At 45.6% G+C, this 20,282-nt stretch overlaps 1 long non-coding RNA gene across 1 annotated transcript; it reads right to left on the bottom strand.

The window, feature by feature from the left end:
* Positions 1-6,666: 6,666 nt before the first annotated feature.
* Positions 6,667-18,434, bottom strand: LOC308484047. Its single transcript, XR_013989882.1, has 4 exons — positions 18,167-18,434; positions 17,046-17,234; positions 15,562-15,730; positions 6,667-7,236 (listed from the first exon to the last, which is right to left on the bottom strand). It is a non-coding gene; the product is annotated as an uncharacterized lncRNA (long non-coding RNA).
* Positions 18,435-20,282: the final 1,848 nt, after the last annotated feature.

Raw genomic sequence — 20,282 nt, 5'->3', positions numbered from 1 at the left:
AGAGAAACTAAAGTGGGAGATTCGTCCATCCCTAACACACTTTCAAAAAATGTAAGGATTCCACAGTGAAACTGTCAAAAAGTCCTGTGGCATCTTAAAGACTAACTATTATATTGTGAAATAAGCTCTTGTCCATGTATGCATTTATCGCCACTGCAGGATGCATTCTTCTCGTGGCATCAGCCATCCTATGCACAATATTTGGATGTCTGCAATATCACTACCAGTTATATTTGCATCCTGGATCACGGAATACTTCCATTTGCAGCTCCCCATGCTAAAACCTGAAGCCCAACTGGGAAGAAAGGTGGGACATAAATATATCAAATAAATAAATAAGCTTGCTGAGAGGAAATTGTGATGGCGGAGGGAGGGAGGGAGGGATGTCTCTCAGATAACACAGCATAACCCCACACCCCACCCTCACATCCCATCAGCCAAAATCCACAACCTGGTGTGTGATTATTTAATCTTATCAGAGCTGACTGTTCTGACCTGACCTGGCGCAGAAGACAAACAAATTATGTCCAACCTGGCAGGATTACTAGGAATTCAGGAGGTGAACCTGGAAGCCTGAAGAGAAGGAAGCCCAATGGGCTCTTACCTGGCACCTTGGAAGCAAACATCTGACAGGAAGAGGAAGGGCCTCAGAGTCCTCCCTCTTTTGGAGAAACTCACTGCACAGTTTGAGGGAATATGTTTACACACTCCACCTTTCTCAAAGCGATGTACATAGCCCCCCCCCCCATTTTATCCTCAAAACAACCCTGAGAGGTAGGTTGCATTGAGAGACAATGGGTTATATCCCATGTGAGTCATACTCAGAATGGGCCCATTGGAATTAATGGACACGACTAAGGCCCCAAGCTGCACTATATATTTAACGCAGTACTGTATCATACTACTTTAGACAGGCATGGCTTCCCCCAAAGAATCCTGGGAAGTGTAATTTGTTAAGGGCGCTGAGTGCTGTTAAGACTTAAGAGGCCTCTGTTTCCCCTCGCAGAGCTACAATTCTGAGTGGTTTAACAGTCTTTTCCCCTCCCTCCAATTTTATTTATAATTTTCAGGTTTATACTTTTCAATAATTTTACAGTCATTTTAACATTTCAAAACTTGACTTCCTACCCCCTCTTTCTACAATTCCTTAAATTTATTTTTAATACAGTGGTACCTCGGATTAAGTACTTAATTCGTTCCGGAGGTCCGTTCTTAACCTGAAGCACCACTTTAGATAATGGGGCCTCTCGCTGCTGCCGCCGCGCCGCCGGAGCACGATTTCTGTTCTCATCCTGAAGCAAAGTTCTTAACCTGAAGCATTATTTCTGGGTTAGCAGAGTCTGTAACCTGAAGCGCATGTAACCTGAGGTACCACTGTACCTTCTACATATCCAAATTAACTTAATTTGTTCATTTATTCATCTACAGTCATACCTCGAGTTGCGTTTGCTTCACGTTGCACTTTTTCAGGTTACAAACGTGGCAACCCCGGAAGTGTTCACTTCCAGGTTTGCTGCTTCGCGCATGCGCATGAGCGATCTGTGCGCTTTGCGAATGCGCAAGAGGGCTCCATCACGTCACACACACGTGCAGAAGTGGCGCTCTTCTTATGGACTTTTTGAGGTGCGAACAGCACCATGGAACGGATCGCGTCCATAAGTAGAGGTACCACTGTACTTTAAATATATACTCTTATGAAACTGCAGGTTATTATTATGATCCTGCCAATGTTCTCATCTGTTTACAATTTATTTGTAAATATTTAATAAACCATTTCCATTTTTATATAAAAAGTTTGTTATCTTGATTTCTTATTTTTCCGGTAAGTTTCACCATTTCTGCATATTCTGTAAGTTTTTGTACCCATTCTTCCTTTGCTGAGACTTCTACTTCTTTCCATTTTGGGGCAAGTAACATTCTTGCTGCAGTAGTAGCATACAGGAATAAGTTTCTGTACAGTTTGGGTAGTTCTGTCCCTATACAGTGGTACCTCAAGTTAAGTACTTAATTCTTTCCGGAGGTCTGTTCTTAACCTGAAACTGTTCTTAACCTGAAGCACCACTTTAGCTAATCGGGCCTCCTGCTGCTGCTGCGCCGCCGGAGCACGATTTCTGCTCTCATCCTGAAGCAAAGTTCTTAACCCGAGGTAATATTTCTGGGTTAGCGGAGTCTGTAACCTGAAGCGTATGTAACCTGAAGCGTATGTAACCCGAGGTACTACTGTAATTCCCAAGAGTGGTTTAACAGTCAATCCTTCTCCCAAGGGAACTGTGGATAACCAGTCTGCCCGCAGCCAGCCCCCACCTGCCTGTCTTCTTACTTGCAACCTGTGTGGTGTAGATGGTTAGTACATTGGACTAGGACAGGGGGCGGCCCATAGGGGTCGTTAAACTGGCCCATGGACCCCCGCCGCCCGCTCAGTTGGCTCCTGTGCGCTGCGCTAAACCGGTGCAGAGCAGAGTGGGGACCGCCTTCTGCAATGCTGGCCGGCTTCCCATTGGCTGCAGGAAGCTCCTGCGCACACCTCCGCGCTGGAAGGAGCGCCGAAAATAGCATTTGCACATGTATGCATGCGCACCCCATCTGCGGGACCGTGAACCAGCTCAAGCCACAAAAACTTTGCCGACCCCTGGACTAGGACCTGGGAGGCCGGTGCTCAAATCTTCATTCAGTCATGAAGCTCACCTTGGGCTTCAGTCACTGCCTGACAGCCTAACCTGCCTCACAGGGTTGTTGTAGGGATTAAATGGGGAGGAGGGAAACCATGTAAGCCACCTCAAGCTCCCTGGAGAAGAGGTGGGATAGAAATGCAATAAATAGAACTAGATAAATAAATAACCATTCTGGGGCACTGGCTATTAATTTCTTCCTCTGTAGTGTCTCAGTATTGCCTCTGTTGAACTCAGAGAAAGATGGGGGCAAAACTGGAAATACCGTATTTTTTGCTCTATAAGACTCACTTTTTCCCTCCTAAAAAGTAAGGGGAAATGTGTGTGCGTCTTATGGAGTGAATGCAAGCTGCGCAGCTATCCCAGAAGCCAGAACAGCTTTCACTGCGCAGCGATCCCTCTTGCTGTTCTGGCTTCTGGGATTCAGAATATTTTTTCCTTGTTTTCCTTCTCCAAAAACTTAAGTGCGTCTTATGGTCTGGTGCGTCTTATAGAGCGAAAAATACGGTAGTTGGCTGCCCCTGTCCTTGGCTCTGCCTCCGTCAGCTCTTGGTCGCCCTGCCTTCTCCCTACCAGTCCCTTTTTTTTTTTTTTAATGATATTTATTAAAGTTTCAAAGAAAAGATTACATAGATAAGAAGAAAAGAAAAAGAGAAAGAAATAAAAAAGAAAAAATACAAAATACAGAAAAAAGATAAAAAACACTTAAAAAACACGTCAATCTTTCCATGCCTTACATTTCATTTCCTTACTTCCCTGACCTCCTCACACCTCCCTTTTTTGTATTCCAGTTCTATTAGTTAATTCAGCAATTCCTTTCCCTCTTTGTTTTTGTCTTAATCCTTTAACTTAATATATTATAACTTTGGATTCTCACCTGTTAACAATCCATTTTTACATACACCTTTATAACATTGCTGCTAAAACCACTTAACTTCATTCTGACATCATTCTAACATTCATTAATTTTGCAGTATTTCTGTAAATAGTCTTTAAATTTCTTCCAATCTTCTTCCACCGACTCTTCTCCCTGGTCTCGGATTCTGCCAGTCATTTCCGCCAGTTCCATATAGTCCATCACCTTCATCTGCCATTCTTCCAGAGTGTGTAAATCTTGTGTCTTCCAATACTTTGCAATAAGTATTCTTGCTGCTGTTGTGGCATACATAAATAAAGTTCTGTCCTTCTTTGGCACTAATTGGCCGACCATGCCCAGGAGAAAGGCCTCTGGTTTCTTCAGGAAGGTATATTTATATACCTTTTTCATTTCATTATAGATCATCTCCCAGAAAGCCTTAATCCTTGGGCATGTCCACCAAAGGTGAAAGAATGTACCTTCAGTTTCTTTACATTTCCAACATTTATTATCGGGCAAGTGATAGATTTTTGCAAGCTTGACTGGTGTCATGTACCACCTGTATATCATTTTCATAATATTCTCTCTTAAGGCATTACATGCTGTAAACGTCATACCTGTGGTCCATAACTGTTCCCAGTCAGCCAACATTATGTTATGTCCAACATCTTGTGCCCATTTAATCATAGCAGATTTCACCGTTTCATCCTGAGTATTCCATTTCAACAGCAAGTTATACATCTTTGACAAAATCTTAGTTTTGGGTTCTAACAGTTCTGTTTCTAATTTTGATTTTTCCACCTGGAAGCCAATTTTCTTGTCCAAATTGTATGCCTCCATTATCTGATAATAATGAAGCCAATCTCGCACTTTGTTTTTTAGTTTCTCAAAACTCTGCAGTTTCAATCTATCTCCCTCTTGTTCCAGAATTTCCCAATATTTCGGCCATTTGGCCTCCATATTGAGCTTTTTCTGAGCTTTCGCTTCCATCGGTGACAGCCACCTTGGGGTTTTGTTTTCCAGTAGATCCTTATATCTTATCCAGACATTAAACAATGCTTTCCTGACAATATGATTTTTAAATGCTTTATGTGCTTTGACCTTATCATACCACAAATATGCATGCCATCCAAATACATTATTAAAACCTTCTAAATCCAAAATGTCTGTGTTTTCAAGAAGCAGCCATTCTTTCAGCCAGCAAAAAGTTGCTGATTCATAATAAAGTTTAAGGTCTGGCAGGGCAAATCCACCTCTTTCCTTTACATCCGTTAGTATTTTAAATTTTATTCTAGGCTTCTTGCCCTGCCAGACAAATCTAGAGATATCTCTCTGCCACTTCTTGAAGCAATCCATTTTGTCCAAAATTTGCAATGTTTGAAACAGAAACAACATTCTAGGCAATACATTCATTTTTATCGCAGCAATACGGCCTAGCAGTGAAAGCTTCAAATTTGACCAAATTTCTAAATCTTTTTTCACTTCAGCCCAGCATTTTTTCATAATTGTCTTTAAATAGATTCCCCCTGTCCTTGGCTGCCCCTGTCCTTGGCTCTGCCTCCGTCAGCTCTTGGTCGCCCTGCCTTCTCCCTACCAGTCCCAATGGCCATCAGTCACTCAGTGTGCCCTGGAAGTGAATCCATTGGACTGCAGATTTTGAAATGGACCATTGAGCCAACTGGGTCATGATGGATTAGATCAGTTGTGCCTGGTTTGGAATCTGAGTAAGGAGAATTCCTCCTCCATCCCTAGCTGCATTGAATAATAACTTCATCTAGAGCCAGTGAATAAATTGGAAATGACTCCAGATAAGAAAGCAACAAATCCTCCCTATTCCAGATATTGTTCATTTCACATCTGGTTTTGCCTGGGAGACATGAGGCAGCCGCTCACTTTTTCTCTGGGTTTTTCAGGCTGCACAACACAGGAATGCTAAGAATATCAACAATTTCCACCAAGCAAGATCCCAAGGGGCTTCTTGCCTCATCATCAGGAAAATGCTCTGCAACCAACACTTTAAATAGGCCACTGGGAATCCTCCCAGGCCAGCACACTCCACATATCCTGTTGTTTCCCCCACCCCAGGCCTTCTTTTCACTGTTTCCAAAATCCTTCTGCCTGACCCCATTCACACACAGTCTTCCCTGAAGGGCTGTGGCTGTAGATCTCCTGCCTGCTTTCACTCACAGTCTCTCCCACACAGCTGTCTTTTTTTCTGCTTTCAGGCTAGGCCAGCGCCCTCAGCTTTCATGAGGAGGCCAAGGAAAGACCAAGTTTGCCAGATTGAAACTCCAAAGGCTCAAGAGGTCTCCTTGAGCTGCAAGACAGGAGTTCTATGGAGCTGGAGAGTCAAGGCTGTTGCCCCACACTTCTGGGTTTTGCAAGCCCCCTGTCTGTCACCATTGTGGCAGGAGGGATTCAAGTGCATAACAGAAATGTAGTCTATTTATTTATTTAGAAATAAATAAACTGGTTGTCCAGCAGAGTGCTCCTGCAGGCCAGAAGCCTCATTAGGCCTCTCAGGTCTCCACATTTGGCCAAACCATGCCCACCTGTCAATCACCTGACATCATATATGGCATCAGGTGTGGGCAGGTTAAAGGCAGCTAGGCTTGGCTAAAAGGGCTTCTGAAGTGCTGCCAATTAGCTGATCGGCAGCACTTCAGATGTACTGCATGCTGGGCTTCTGCAGCACCAACAGCTGATTGTCGGGGCTGTGATGAAGGAGGGACACCCAAAATAAGCCTCTCGCACCCTCTTCATTGCCCAACTGCAACACAACAGCCCTGCAGTGTTGCTAGTGGGTCTTACTCTCCGGTTTTGTTGCCCCCACCCTCACACTCCTGAAGCCCAGATGGCAGGGGACCTGGGATGCACTAAATAAATTATTATTCAAGCTTCCATTATGCGTTACACAGAGTGTAAAGGCAGCCCAACCACTTTCTGGGTCTCTCCCAGACTTCAGAAGAGCGTGCTGGTCATTTACAATTCCAGTCCTAAATCTCCAGTAGCAGACATTTCAATCATCTAGGCACATGTGGATTTCGAAAACCCTGAGGCTGGCACAAATTAAGCAACTTTATTGGGATTAAAAAGCAGGAGGAAGGTTGAAACAGAATACAAAATAAACCACCATATGGTCGCTCTAAAACTGGACTAATCCTAGCCTACTCTCTACAGTAGTTGTTCTTTACTGAAAGTTTGATGTTGAGGAAGAACCTGGATCCCTTTTGCAGGAAAGGGAATCTGGATCCCTGGTGGTAGAAAAGGGAACCCTAGATCCCAGGGGGAAACAGATGCAAGGGCAGCTCAACTTTTAAAAGTTTTTCTCCCCACTCATGGGAGGAGTGACCCCTGGTTCTTCCTGACCAATAAGCAGTCAGAGTTAATTGCTCAGGTCCTTCATGGCCTCTTAATTACCCTTTTCACATTGAAAGGGAGTTGCAGGAGGTACATGACAAACTGGCTTAGAGGTAAGGCACATCAGGGCCTTTCTTCACAGGGGCTTCACGTACCCTGACATCACTGTGATGTCAACTGATGGACAGGTGTGCGGTCCTACCCACCACATCAAATTTGGCATACAGGGGTAGGGGGGTATAAGGTAGGGCTGGTTCACAAGCACGCATACATCACAAGTTATGTGAAGGTTCCCAGGAGCACACACTTGATTTCACAAACGATGATTACAGCACTCTTGATGATTTGTACCTGAATGAAAAGAAACATGATTGAAATGTATCCCGGCTGCCCTGAAGGTGTTGCAAAATTTCTGCATAAAGTATCTGTCTAGTCTGTGAAGACTGATTCACATTTGCAAATTGCCGCTTGATGCTATAGTCATCAAATAATAATAATTATAATAATTATAATAAGCATGCATGAACAATCCCAACATCTGAAGATAGCTGCTGTTCCCTGAAAATCCAGAACAGACAGACTGAGGCGTTTTCACTATGATTCTGGTCAGCAACTACTCTGGCCACTTGGCTACACTATGCATAATAATAGCCCTGTAGTGATAAACCCAAACTGAAACCACAGTTTCCTCCCAATGTAGTTCACTGGCTAATCCCATTTCCTTCGTCCAGCATTCTGCTTTAAGTCCGGCTTGCGTGGCGAGTTCCCGCCCCCCACCAGGATAAATAAAGACACGAGACACCATGGTTTAAGGTTAAATGGGCGAATTAGGCCACAACTTTATTGAATTCAGGAATGAGAGGCATTGGCTTAGGCATTGGTCCTAACGACTATCCGGCTCCAGCCCATTTGCTGGAGACATGGGGAAGGGTTAACACTATATCGGGGGAGTCTTCCGCCGAGGCACGTCGACTAGGAGCTCCCCCGGGTCACCGCTCGGGGGCGTGCCTTTGGCCCACACCTCCATAGGCTTCGGAAAGGGCCACGCCCCCCGGAGTCCTTTAACGGACCACCCTTCGCTCACTGGGGGGAGGTGATGGCGTTCCTCCCCCCCCCACATCCTCTTAACCCCTTCTTACCAATGCCTACCGCCACACGAGCAATCGCTCACCGCCAATACTCTCATGCCTGAAACCAATCCCTTACCCCCTTTGCTATATCAGTAAGCCACATGTCATTTCCCGCATCTGAAAGATGCACGCCATCAAGCCAAATATCATTTCCCGCATCCGAAAGATGCACGCCATCAAGCCAGTAGAGGGCCTCGCAGTTGCCCGGGTGGTCAATGACCCACCCACCCAGGGCTGCCACTCTACGCACCACCGCCCGATCCAAGGCTTTCCCTAGCCCTATTTATGGCTATCGGGCACCTGCTCTCTCTCCAAACCCGGCTTTGCTCACGTGGGGGGTGGGCGTGAAGCCCGCAACCCCACCTCCTGGGCAGGCCAGAAGTGGCTTTGCTACCTGGTAGGGCCAGGCAGCTTTTCTCACTGGGCAAAAATAGTCTCAGAGGCTAAAAGTTGCTGATCTCTATCAGTTGTTTGTTTGTTTGTTTGCAGATTAATAGACCATCTCATATCAAAACATTACTGTTACGGTAAAATGTGTAGTTTGGAGCAGTCCTGTCAGAGTGTGTGTGTGTGTTTGTGGGGGGCAGGGGCGGGGAGACTACTGATTGTGTAACTTGGTCCCTGTGGATGCTATCTTTGAAGGCTTAAGCATAAACTGAAGGTCCCCCATTGTCTTTGTTTTCTTCTGCTGCGCTGTATTTGCAACACTTCGTTTGGCCTTAACATAATGCACTTTGACTCATTAACTGAATTGCAGGAGAGAAAAGCTCTTTCAAACAGGTCTTATCTTGAGTGTCATTAATGCTGCTTAAGAAATATCAGTAAAGTAAAAGCAAACCACAAGAGCTTGATAAGATCCAGAAGTGTGTGTTGTGTGTGTGTAAAATTAGTGAACCTCACCAGTGGAGCATGCAAAATCATAGAATTGTAGAGTTGGAAGGGACCAATGACAGACAGAATGTTATGTGGTTCATAATGTTCATGTTCAGCCATTCAGACATTGGCGTGTGGCACAGGCAGGAAGTATCAGATACACACAGAGAGACCCTTTCCTCCCACGAATATTTCGGTTAAAGAGAGATGTATTTTTCTCTCTCCAGCAGGAGGATACTGCACCCTGAAGAACTTGCCAACATTTCAGAAGCAAAAACAGGGACATGATTGTAACATCTTAATTTCCACACTGAGGGTTATTGCGCAAGCGCTCTCCTGCTTTCTCTCCCTCCCTCTCTCCCACACTGACAAATACACTATTACACATGTAGCTTGTAAGGGTGCTGGGAGTTGTAGCTCTGTGAGGGGTAAACTAGAGTTCCCAGCCTTATTTGGGGGAAGCTGTGCGTTGCAAATGTATGTTGTGCATGCAGCCCTTGTCTACTTTGTCTACTGTTATGTAATGTTGCATTGCTTGCTCTGCCTCCCCTTGTTTTATATGCCACAAGGGTGCCTGCTCCCACTTTTGGTTAAATACATAACTGTAAAACATTCTCGTCCTACAAGCGTTAAGGAAAAGTTCAGAAATTTACTTCAGCAGCTGTAGTGTGTGAAATGTGAATGTTTGCGTATCGGACAGCACATTTTAAGATCATTCACGGGAGATGTTGCAGCTGTTATCTGATCCTAGACCCTGCGGAAAGGGGAGAACCCTGAAAAACTCTAGGTGTTCTCCCTAAAACAATTTAACAAGGCATCCTCATCAGGCAAAAACAGACATCAATTTTACCAGCTACTTAGCAGAAAATAGGGTAAATAAGGACAGTTGGTGTATATGGTAGAAAGACACCTCTAGTGTGACAATTTGCTGAAGGGTCACTGTATTGCTCTGTTGAAGGAAAATCAGGAAAGAGTTTTGTGACATCATAAAGACTGACAAATTCATTCTGGCATAGGCTTTCATAGACCACAGCCCATTAGATGTGCGAAGTGCAATCTTCAAATGAAAAGCATATATACACATGAAATGCAAAAAAAAAAAAAAAAAGGAAATTACCCGAAAACAAAAAAGTTACATGAAAGTTGTTGTGGTGAGGGAAGTCGCTCAAGAGTCCTGGCCAGAGAGATGGAGGGGGGGGGTGTCAGTGGGTAGCATCTTGAATAGGGAACCAAAAATGTGACAAGGAAGTGAGGAGGGTGAGGAAGACCTGCAGCCTGCTCTGGAGGGGTGCGTAGTGGGGTGGGGCTGTAGCCCTTTCTGGTGCCTTTTTACTAACATGTAAAGCGCCCACTGAATCACGGACTTCGCATACCCTCCAACATTCCACAGGTGAAAATGTCCCTATTTTCCTCTGAGGAATGTTGGAGGGACATGTGCTCAAGACCTGAATGTGTGCCTCCTACACTCATACCATATTTCCCCAATCCCCAGAGAATCATGAGAACGGTAATTCTTTAAATGTGCTGGGAATTGTTGTCAGTGACGGTAGGGATGTGCTTTAAATGTATGGTGTGCACATAGTGTGGCTGTGTTGATATTCTTCTGCTTTGCTCTGTTATGAGTGACATCTGCCTTCTTCTATCTTTCCTTAACCATTGTGCAGTAAACCTGTGTCCGGGTTCACACAATAGAATGTTTTCCCACATTAAAATGAGGAGGGCATCCCTGCACTCAGAAAACTAGCATGTCAGGAGAACGGCCCTGCTTTCCTGTACTGTACACTAGATTTTCTATGTGCAGGGATTCCCCTCCCCTCCATATGGAGAAGTTTTCTCACGTGTGAGCCTCCAGCTGTGTCTATGATATGACATGGTAAAGCCCAAACACAAGTTTTCCCACCTCAGTGAGTACTGTGCTGTAGAGTTGAAGCAGTTATTTTTAGGCACACAATGGTAGAGGGTGTGTGAGGTTTCGTGGGTGCTGCTGACAGTAACAAATGGGGCAATTCAAAGCTTTCAGATGGAGCAAGAGGCAGCTGATCTTGTTCCACTGGTTTACATCCAGATTTTGAATGCAGAGCTGTCTTCACTTTGGCCTCCATCATTCCCCGGAGGAGGTTCCTCCGACGCCGGGAGAGGAGCGTCGTGCTGTGCTGGGGGCACCAGTGTGGGGGCGCCTACTTTGTGCCACCCCAAAAACCTACACCCGGGTCCAATGCCCCTCTGGCACCCCCCATGCCACGCCCCTGGAGGAACCCTCAAACTATGGGATAAACACAGCCCTCCAAGCCCTTTTGTCTAGCCCTCGAGACTCTCCCAAGGTCCCAAAACTCTCATTCACATTTTCAGATTCTTTTGATCCTCCTCAGTTTGTTTGTTTTTTGCAAACCTGAACCATCACCCCAGGGGAAAAACTTCAGTTGAGACAGGAAATGGTGCGTTGTGATTGCAACACGTTTTGGAGTCCCCAAATGTGCTGTTCACCATGATTTCATCACAAATCTGCTTACTTAAATGTGGATATTTGATTCATCTATAGGGTGCATTGAGTCATAGTTTCCCCCCTTCAGCTCCGCAGAATTATTACGTCCAAATACTATGCAGTTTCCTCCAAGTTAACACAATTGATTTCCGTTTGATCCGTATGCTGTTAAAATTGCTCCTAATATATTTCCATTCGTTGGATGTATTGGATAATTCTCCCAGACATGGCTGAGCTAAGCTGTCATCTGGCAGTTACCTTTCTGACATTTACATTGATGCCTAGGTGGCACTGTGGGTTAAACCACAGAGCCTAGGACTTGCCGATCAGAAGGTCAGCGGTTCGAATCCCCACAACGAGGTGAGCTCCCGTTGCTCGGTCCCTGCTCCTGCCAACCTAGCAGTTTGAAAGCATGTCAAAGTGCAAGATAAATAGGTACCGCTCTGGTGGGAAGGTAAACGGCGTTTCCATGTGCTGCTCTGGTTCACCAGAAGCGGCTTAGTCATGCTGGCCACATGACCCGGAAGCTGTACGCCAGCTCCCTTGGCCAATAAAGCGAGATGAGCGCCGCAACCCCAGAGTCGGTCACGACTGGACCTAATGGTCAGGGGTCCCTTTACCTTTACCTTTTAAGCTGCAAGGTGTCAAGGGCCAACCAACATGAGCTGGAGTAGACTGACCATAGAGCACACCTCAGTGCCCCCCAAGGAACATGAATTCTCTTAACTGACATCCACGAAAGGCAAAAACAGAGATAGCAATTTGACAAAGAGCAGAAGATAGGGACCATCCCTAATGAATAGGGGATGCAATTGCTCCACTGTTGGGAGAGGTCACTGGTATGTTCCTTTTCTTTCTTACTTGGCGGTACATTGGCTGCTTTCACTGGAGCTATGACAGGGCTGTTGGTGGAGAAGGGCTCTGTCATCATGATGCAGGGGCCAAGCTGAGCTTGGGCGCTTCTCCCAGGGTCCCCCTTTTGTCGGCACTTGTGGAGTGGCAGGAAGCATTTGGAGGAGCTCTCAAAGGCACTGGGCAGCACTTTAAAAAAACCAAACATTTATTGGAGATCACAATCGGGAGTGAGGTGGAGGGGGAGAGCGGCAGTGCAGACTTTGGCCTCCTACAGCAAAATTTATAGATCCAGCACTGGTGCCATTTGATACCCGAGTCCTACTAATTATATTTACTGTTTTCAAATGCTGCTGCAATCTTTCTCAATGCTTTATGATGGACAGCCACGCTGGGTGTTTGGTTTCCACCTCTGCCCAGAAGCTTCACGTGCCAGAACCTTTGGACCTTCTGCAGATGGTCTGAGCAGAGCAGAGGTTGCATCGCCGTGGCTATTAACGTTTCCCCTTCCCGCAGAAGGAAAGACACAGCAGTGCTCTCTGATAAAAACACACACAGGTCTTTGATCTCAGGTGCTTCTAGAAAACGAGCCCTAGTCCAGTATTTCCTAAGATAAAAATCGGACCACTCACGTACACATCTTCACCTTTATCAAGCATTAGGACAAAGGGCAGACAACTGTTTTGATGACAGAAAAGACAGACAGGATAAAGATTGCCCCTTTGATGGGCATCAAACTATACACTACATCACCCTTGGTTCTCCAAACTATGTCCACCTGGGGTTGCAAATACTTATCACAGCAAGCGCCTGAGGAAACCCCGACAGTAACTTCTTTCATTTTGTTTTTATCCGACCCTGCTTCCAATATATTCAGGGCCTCTTGCTTTATCCTCACTATAAGCCTGCATGGTAGATGAGGGAGGGGGGTGTCTGTTTCTGGGTTACCCAGTTAGTATCATTTGAACCTGGGTCTCTGGAGTCAAGATCTGATAACCTAATCTGAGGGTGGGGAACATTGGGTCTCTGGGCCAAATCCAGCCCCCCAGGGCAGCCTGTCTGGTCCTTGGGGCTGTCCCTAGGCCACATCCTCTCACCTGCCCACAGCCCTCCCAGGCTGAGGACAGCAGTCTAGGCAGCGTGACACGCACAACTCTGCTCCAGCACTTCACTGCCGTTGCCTGACACCACCATCACAAGCAATCTGCCGCCCAAAACACCTGCCTCACCCTGCCTAATGGCAGAGCAGGCTCTGTGTGAGCTGAGAAGTCACCCAATTTTGCCTTAGCCTTTAACTTACTAGGTAGCCTCAGACCCAATAAAACAATTTGCTACTTCTTATAGAGCAAGCTCCCCGATTACAAACAACCCACAGAGTTTATGAACGGGAGCAACCCTAATTCGAGATAATTGCATAGTGAGTTTGGACATCTGATTATTGTGAGTGAGGCTGTTAAGTATATCAGAATCCCACAGAGATTATGAACAGGAGCAAGCCTAACCTGAGAGAATTGCATTGTGTGTTTGGACATCTGATTACTGCGAATGAGATTATTATGTGATTGTGTACACCAGGGGTAGTTTACCTGCTTGGGTCCAAGGGCCACATTCACCGTTGAACCTTCCAGGGGCCACATGCCAGTAGTGGGTGTGGTCGCTATCCTTTCTCTCTCATGCGCACAAATACACAGCTTCCCCCCCCCTCAAATAATCCATGCAGATGATAGGTCTGATAAGCAGGGAGAGAGGGGGAGAATTGCATCGTCATCAAGAGCTGGGCAATGTAGTCCATTCATCCCAGTGCCATCTCGACTTTTAAGAGAAGGGCACCAAAAATGGAGATTGGATGGAGACAGATCACACCACGCACACGGAGTCTGCCATCCCAAGTACTGGTTATTTCACATTGCTTCATGCTGGCCCTGAAGTTTGTTGGGTGAGGCAGACCTGAGTGGCTTTGTGCAATCTGCCAGTGATCAGGAGGTGTTGTAGGTGTGTTGCAGAACTGTGTAATGATGTGTGATCACAAGTGATAGTAAAGGTTGTGGAGCAGGTTAAGTTTGTGTTACCTATGTAGTGTGCCGGAGGGCAGGCATGTACATTTTAGGGGAAATGACAGGATGCTGAGAGCCATTAACCCATAACAGTGTTACAGGTCAGGCAAAGTGACAGGACGGTTTTTCACCACTGACACCATGCCTTTGATTTCTCAGTAGCTAAAGGATGCATCTTCACTATCAGGGGCTAGAAGATGATGATTTCAGTGAGCACTTCTCTAAATTTAGCAATAGGGTCCTCTAGCCACGTAATGTGTGCAAATATGTATATATACTGGCATAAAGTGTGCATAAAATTACATATCTTAGTGAAACAAAATTGCATTGTTTTAGGGGACATTTGCAAGAGTGTTTATATTAGAAGAAATTTGCACTAAAATGCTGACGAATTTCCATGTGAACTTTCTCTATTAAAACATTTGCAAACAGTGATCTCTGGGCTGGAAAAGTATTGTTCTGCTGTCAAATGTCTGCATAAACAGGAATGTTTTCAAATTTATCCTGAAAGTTAATAATGATGGAGACAGGCACTAGGGAGGGCATTCCACAACTGGGGAACTACCACTGAAAAGGCCCTGCCATGGGTCAGCACCAGCCAGGCAGCTGATGGGAGAGGTCTGTGGCTTAAGGGTGATCAGGGTGCATGCTCTGTCTGCTGTCGAGGTGCAAACTAACTGTGGATGCGCAACTTCAAAGCCCTTCCTTCTCTCCCTTCTTGGGGTTCTTTATCTCTAAACTGGGCTCAGAGCAGACAGAGGGCAAAGTAGGACATCTGGCCTCCCTGAACACCTCCCAGCAATCTTGGGACATGAAACAAGGTTGCGCAGCCCTTACAGAAACAAAGGCTTACTGTCTGCCAGAGGAATTTCCTCTCTACATTGTTCCTGTCAGCTGATCTTGGGAATCCAGTCATCCTTCCTTGGAAGAGTTATGGATGTTATGATTGGCCTACAAATCCTCAGCTGTTCCTCCTCTCCATAGCACCAGGAGAGAGGATTGCCTGATGCCAGCTTCCTCTAAAATTACTGGCAAGAGTCAACACACTTTGAGGGAGATATATCTTAGGTTAATAAACCCTGTGATTAAAGCAGTGGTTCTGAAATGGAGAAACCGATCACTAGGGAGCTTTGCCTGACTCCAGTATTATACATATAAAAAGTATGCAAATATTAAAAAGATGATTAGCTGTTCCCCCAATTTCCCCCCTCTGTGGGTAGATAAATTGGTTGGGTTGAGGGATTTTTGAGCAGATAGCAGGCAGGGAAAGAGTTAAGCAACTTACCGGTTTTCTGTCTTCTTACTACCCTGAAAGGGACCCGGGTGGCGCTGTGGGTAAAACCTCAGCGCCTAGGGCTTGCCGATCGCATGGTTGGCGGTTCGAATCCCCGCGGCGGGGTGAGCTCCCGTCTTTCGGTCCCAGCTCCTGCCCACCTAGCAGTTCGAAAGCACCCCTAAGTACAAGTAGATAAATAGGTACCGCTTTATAGCGGGAAGGTAAACGGCGTTTCCGTGTGCTGCGCTGGTGCCGGCTCGCCAGAGCAGCTTCGTCACGCTGGCCTCTTAAGTGAGATGGGCGCACAACCCTAGAGTCGGACACGACTGGCCCGTACGGGCAGGGGTACCTTTACCTTTACCTTACTACCCTATATCTGCTCCTGATTTCATTCTTCCCTACTGTCAGTTGCTTTTAGTTTTAAAGTGTTTAGTTAGAGTGTGTCAGATTAGGACTTGAGTTCCAATCCCACCCAGGCCATGAAGCTCACTTGGGTGACCTCGAGTCAGTCACAGACTCAGCTGGACCTACCTCAAAGGGTTGTTGTGAGGATAATATGAAGGGGAAAGAACCTAGAGCTTCTTGAAAGCAAGGTGCATCCTGTTTTGCTGCCTGAGGTGTAACAGGAAGGTATTGGTCCACACACGCGATCAAAGACTTCCTTGTGTGGGTTGTGTGGTGGCACCCACAAAGCAGCAACGTTGATGGGTTCCAACGAGATCTCACGAAATCTTGTGGAGTATGCAAGATCTCGTGAGATTTCCGCAAGATGTTATGAGATCTCACTGGAAGCTGCTGCCACTGCTGCCCCAGTTCTCCACCACCAGCAGCAGAGGTGGTGGGGCAGGCTGGCTGCTTGCAGGCACTGCCTCTTGCAGTTCTGCTGCCTAAGGCAATTGCCTCAGCCTGCCTCATGCACAGGCCGGCCCTGTATAAATGTAGTAATAAATGCAGTGCATAAAAGCTCACAGCAATGTCTTGTTGTTGTTGTTTTGGTGTTATAATATTAACTTGAAAGATATGGATTTTTGTGTGTTTTTTTGTTTTTTGTTGTTGTTGCTTTCTTTAGTTTTCGAATTTTGAATTTTGTGTGTTGTGTATTGTTATTTTTCGATATCTTTTGTGTTGTTGTGTGGAAAATATAAATAAAATCTATTTTATATATATAAAAAAGAATAAAAGCTCACAGAAATATGTAAGACTTAAGTATAAAAATGGGGTGGTTATATTAGCTGGACATTAAGTAGCAATCTACATGGAAACCTTTGTTTGTGTCTGCGCACGTGTACGCGTTTTCCTTTAAAATAAATATTTGCCATAAATGTACTGTTATTTCCTGCATTGCCAAAACTGACCACAGCTTATGTAATCCTAAAGCATTTTCTTATCAACCCTCACCACGCATGATGTCTGAAGTCATCATCTGGTGACCAGGAAATGACAGGAAGATTCCACATCGCAAAGGAAGAGAATGGTGATTTAAATCTACGCACATTCCTTCCCCGTCCTTCCATCGACTGGTCTAGCAATGAATCCAGGTTTCTGCACTGAAAGTCTTCTCTCAAAGAGACCGACCTTTATAACTTCGCTTTGCCGAGACTGTGAGTGACTTTTGTGTGGAGGAACGTTTAGATCAATCTTATGGCAGATGGAATCAATCTGGTCAGCTGATGGAACATCTGCTAAATGAGGAAAAGAGGTTTGGTGCTAGATGACAGCAATGCCCAATGGCAACTCACCCCCTCCCCCCCGTAAAGGACTTGATATGACCAAATGCTAGAAATAATTTCCCCTCTAAGCCCAGACAGGTGCAAGGAGCAGATAAATGTGATCAACAGGTTCCCAAAGGCTCATGCGCAAAGATAACCCAGAGTCATTTTCTTCCCAAGACGTCCTCTGTCGAATTCCTGCACTCTGATCCAGCTGTCAGAGATATTCGAGAACAAGGAGTTCTGATGCTCAGCTAGCTTTTGTTCAGAGTGTTACATTTTTGTAGATTAAGAAAATGCTTGGATAAGTGCACAAGTCCCAGTACAAAGAAGATGCATATGTCATAGGAGTGGCAGCAGTAAATCAGATGTGCACCTGTAAGTCATCAACATCAGATGGATGCACATTCAGGTGGGTATCTTAATGCACATTCCTATCAGCATTTGGATGGAGATGTGGCTGAATTAATTACCGTATTTTTTGCACCATAACACTCACTTTTTTCCTCCTAGAAAGTAAGGGGAAATGTCTGTGTGTGTTATGGGGGGAATGCCTACGGGTGGCATGCCTATGGATTTTCCTCCTCTAAAAACTACGTGCGTGTTATGGTCGGGTGCGTGTTATAGAGTGAAAAATACGGTAATTAGTTAATATTGAAATTTATTAGTCTTTTCTTTACCGCTGAAGCGCAAAGTATACAATATTTTAAGCAACAAACAAACGGAAAGCAGCAAAAAACTCCACAAATCTATATTAAAACATCCCACCCTTTTCTTGAAGAAGGAATGTTTTTGCCAGGTGCCTAAAGATATGTAATGAAGGTACCAGGTGGGCCTCCCTGGGGCAAGCATTCCATAAGCAGGGAGCCACCACTGAAAAGGCCTGTTCTTGTGTTGCCACCCACCAGACTTCCCATGGAGGGGGCCTCAGATGACGATCGCTGGTTCATATGGAGAGAGGTGGTTCTTGAGTTATCGGGGTCCTGAGCTTCATAAGTCTTTAAAACAAGAGTTTGAATTGGACCTGGATTTATTTATTCATTTTACATTTCAATCCCATTGTTCTGCTGTCATGGAATTCAAGGAAGTGGACATGTGGTTCCCAGGGGGTCACCCATTCAGACCAGATTTGGGCCTACTTAAAACTAATGAGATGCTGATAGGTAATGTATGCATTCCATTGCGCTCCACTCCTGTAATTAATCATTAAATGAATCAACCAAACTTGTGATTTCCCAAAGGGAGGGTAGCTCATTGGGGCAGGCCAACCTCAGCTGTGGAGAACTATGAATTTAGTGTTTTCTCCATCAAGGGTGAAATGCACTCTGTGCTTGCTTAGAAGCACTTTGCCTTAAGGACTTAAAAAAAGTCTGCTCAGAGCAATGGCACATGCTGCCTAAGATAACCAGTATAAAAAAAGCACATAAATGTGGCAACTCTAGGAAGAAACAACAGAATGAGGCCCACTCAACTCCTTCTCATGGTGCTTCTGTTCAGAGGCACCCACTTTCAGACTAGAAAGAGTATTAGCACTCTGTGGCTACTTGCAGTCTTCTGGCATGTGAACACACAGAGGGGGAAATGGTGCATAAAGTGCAGCCGTTGCATGATGAAATCTACCCAGCATTTAATGCGGCTCAGTGATGGAGCATAGGCTTGGCATGCAGAAGGTCCCAAACTCAATCCATCTCCAGATGAATTCAAATTCAAATTAATCTGGAAAGAAGACCGAGAGAGGCTCCCTGTCTGAAACCCTGGAGAGATGCTGCCAATTAGTGTACACATTAGTGGGCTAAATGAGCCAACGTTTTGTCTTGGAATTGTTAGGAAATTCATTTAAACAATGCAGATGGATTCCAGAAAGAAATATTGACTACACTTTAATGAGGAAACTCCACAAAGCAGTGTAATCTGGGAAGAAATTAACAGACAGGTTTTGACTTTCTTAGTTCAGGCCTTTTTCAGGGCAGAGGGACAGTTAACCAAACATATTTGGTGTGGAGAGAAACCCTCAAAACTGCACAGCCAATCAGAGCAAATGCCAGTCTGCCTAGTTGCTAAGCAACACCTCCACTCACCTCCCGCTTGGCTACTTGACTTTAACACTATCAGAAGAAACCCCTTCCAAAAGGAATTAGTTAGCTCCCTATGTTGTTAGGCTATTGTGTAGTGAATGCATCATGTTTGAAGCAGCCTTGATGCTGTCAACAGTAGGGAAGAAGATGTTTAGCGTAAACACACACATTGTATACACATAACACAGTAGTAAGATGGTCAGGCCTAACCACCTGTGCCACACTGACTGGGCGGGTGGGGGAAGGGAAGCAAACTTCTCTCAAGTTTTCAGCAGAACACCTTCCGTAGAAATTATCATTTGGAACTGCTACATGTTTTTGTGGTCCATAAGATCTGGAAGGGAGCAGGCTAAGAATGGCTGCCTTGAAAGCATCTAAAGGCCACATCCCTGACTCCTTCCAACTTTAACCAAATCATGCCCTGCAAACACACCTCACTTCACCTTATAATCCAGGGGTGCCAACTCGCCCTCAGGATTGTGGGTGCCTGCTGCGCAACACGGACGTGTGATGTCACAAGCACACGCCTGCACATAGTGATGTCACACGCACTACGTACAGGAGTGTGCGTGTGATGTCATACGTCTGTGTTGCTGCAGCTAATAGCAGCTCCTCTTCCTCCTCCTCCTCTCCACAGCCAGCAAGGCATCCTTTTCCACAGGCTCGGAGGCAGAGAGACTCTGCCCCCACATCTGAGTCCCTCACCCCCCCAGAAAGGGTGCCTCGCTGGCTGGCTGAGGAGGGCGGAGCTGAGCTGCCATCTGCCAGCTTTTCTCATTGACTTTATGGGTGCCCCGCCCCCAGAATTATATTATTGTGGGTGCCCAAGCACCCACTGCCCCCTGGAGTTGGCTCCTATGTTATAATCAGTGCACTAGAAACAAGGTCTATTTTCAGAGTGCCTAAAGAAGATGTGGTTTCGCTCCACCTCTCACCACCCTCCTCA

The sequence above is a fragment of the Podarcis pityusensis genome (genome assembly GCF_964106645.2).
Source record: "Podarcis pityusensis genome assembly, chromosome: 8".
NCBI lineage: Eukaryota > Metazoa > Chordata > Lepidosauria > Squamata > Lacertidae > Podarcis > Podarcis pityusensis.
The sequence above is the reverse complement of the archived record's forward strand: the minus strand, read 5'-3'. Positions and strand labels throughout refer to the sequence as shown.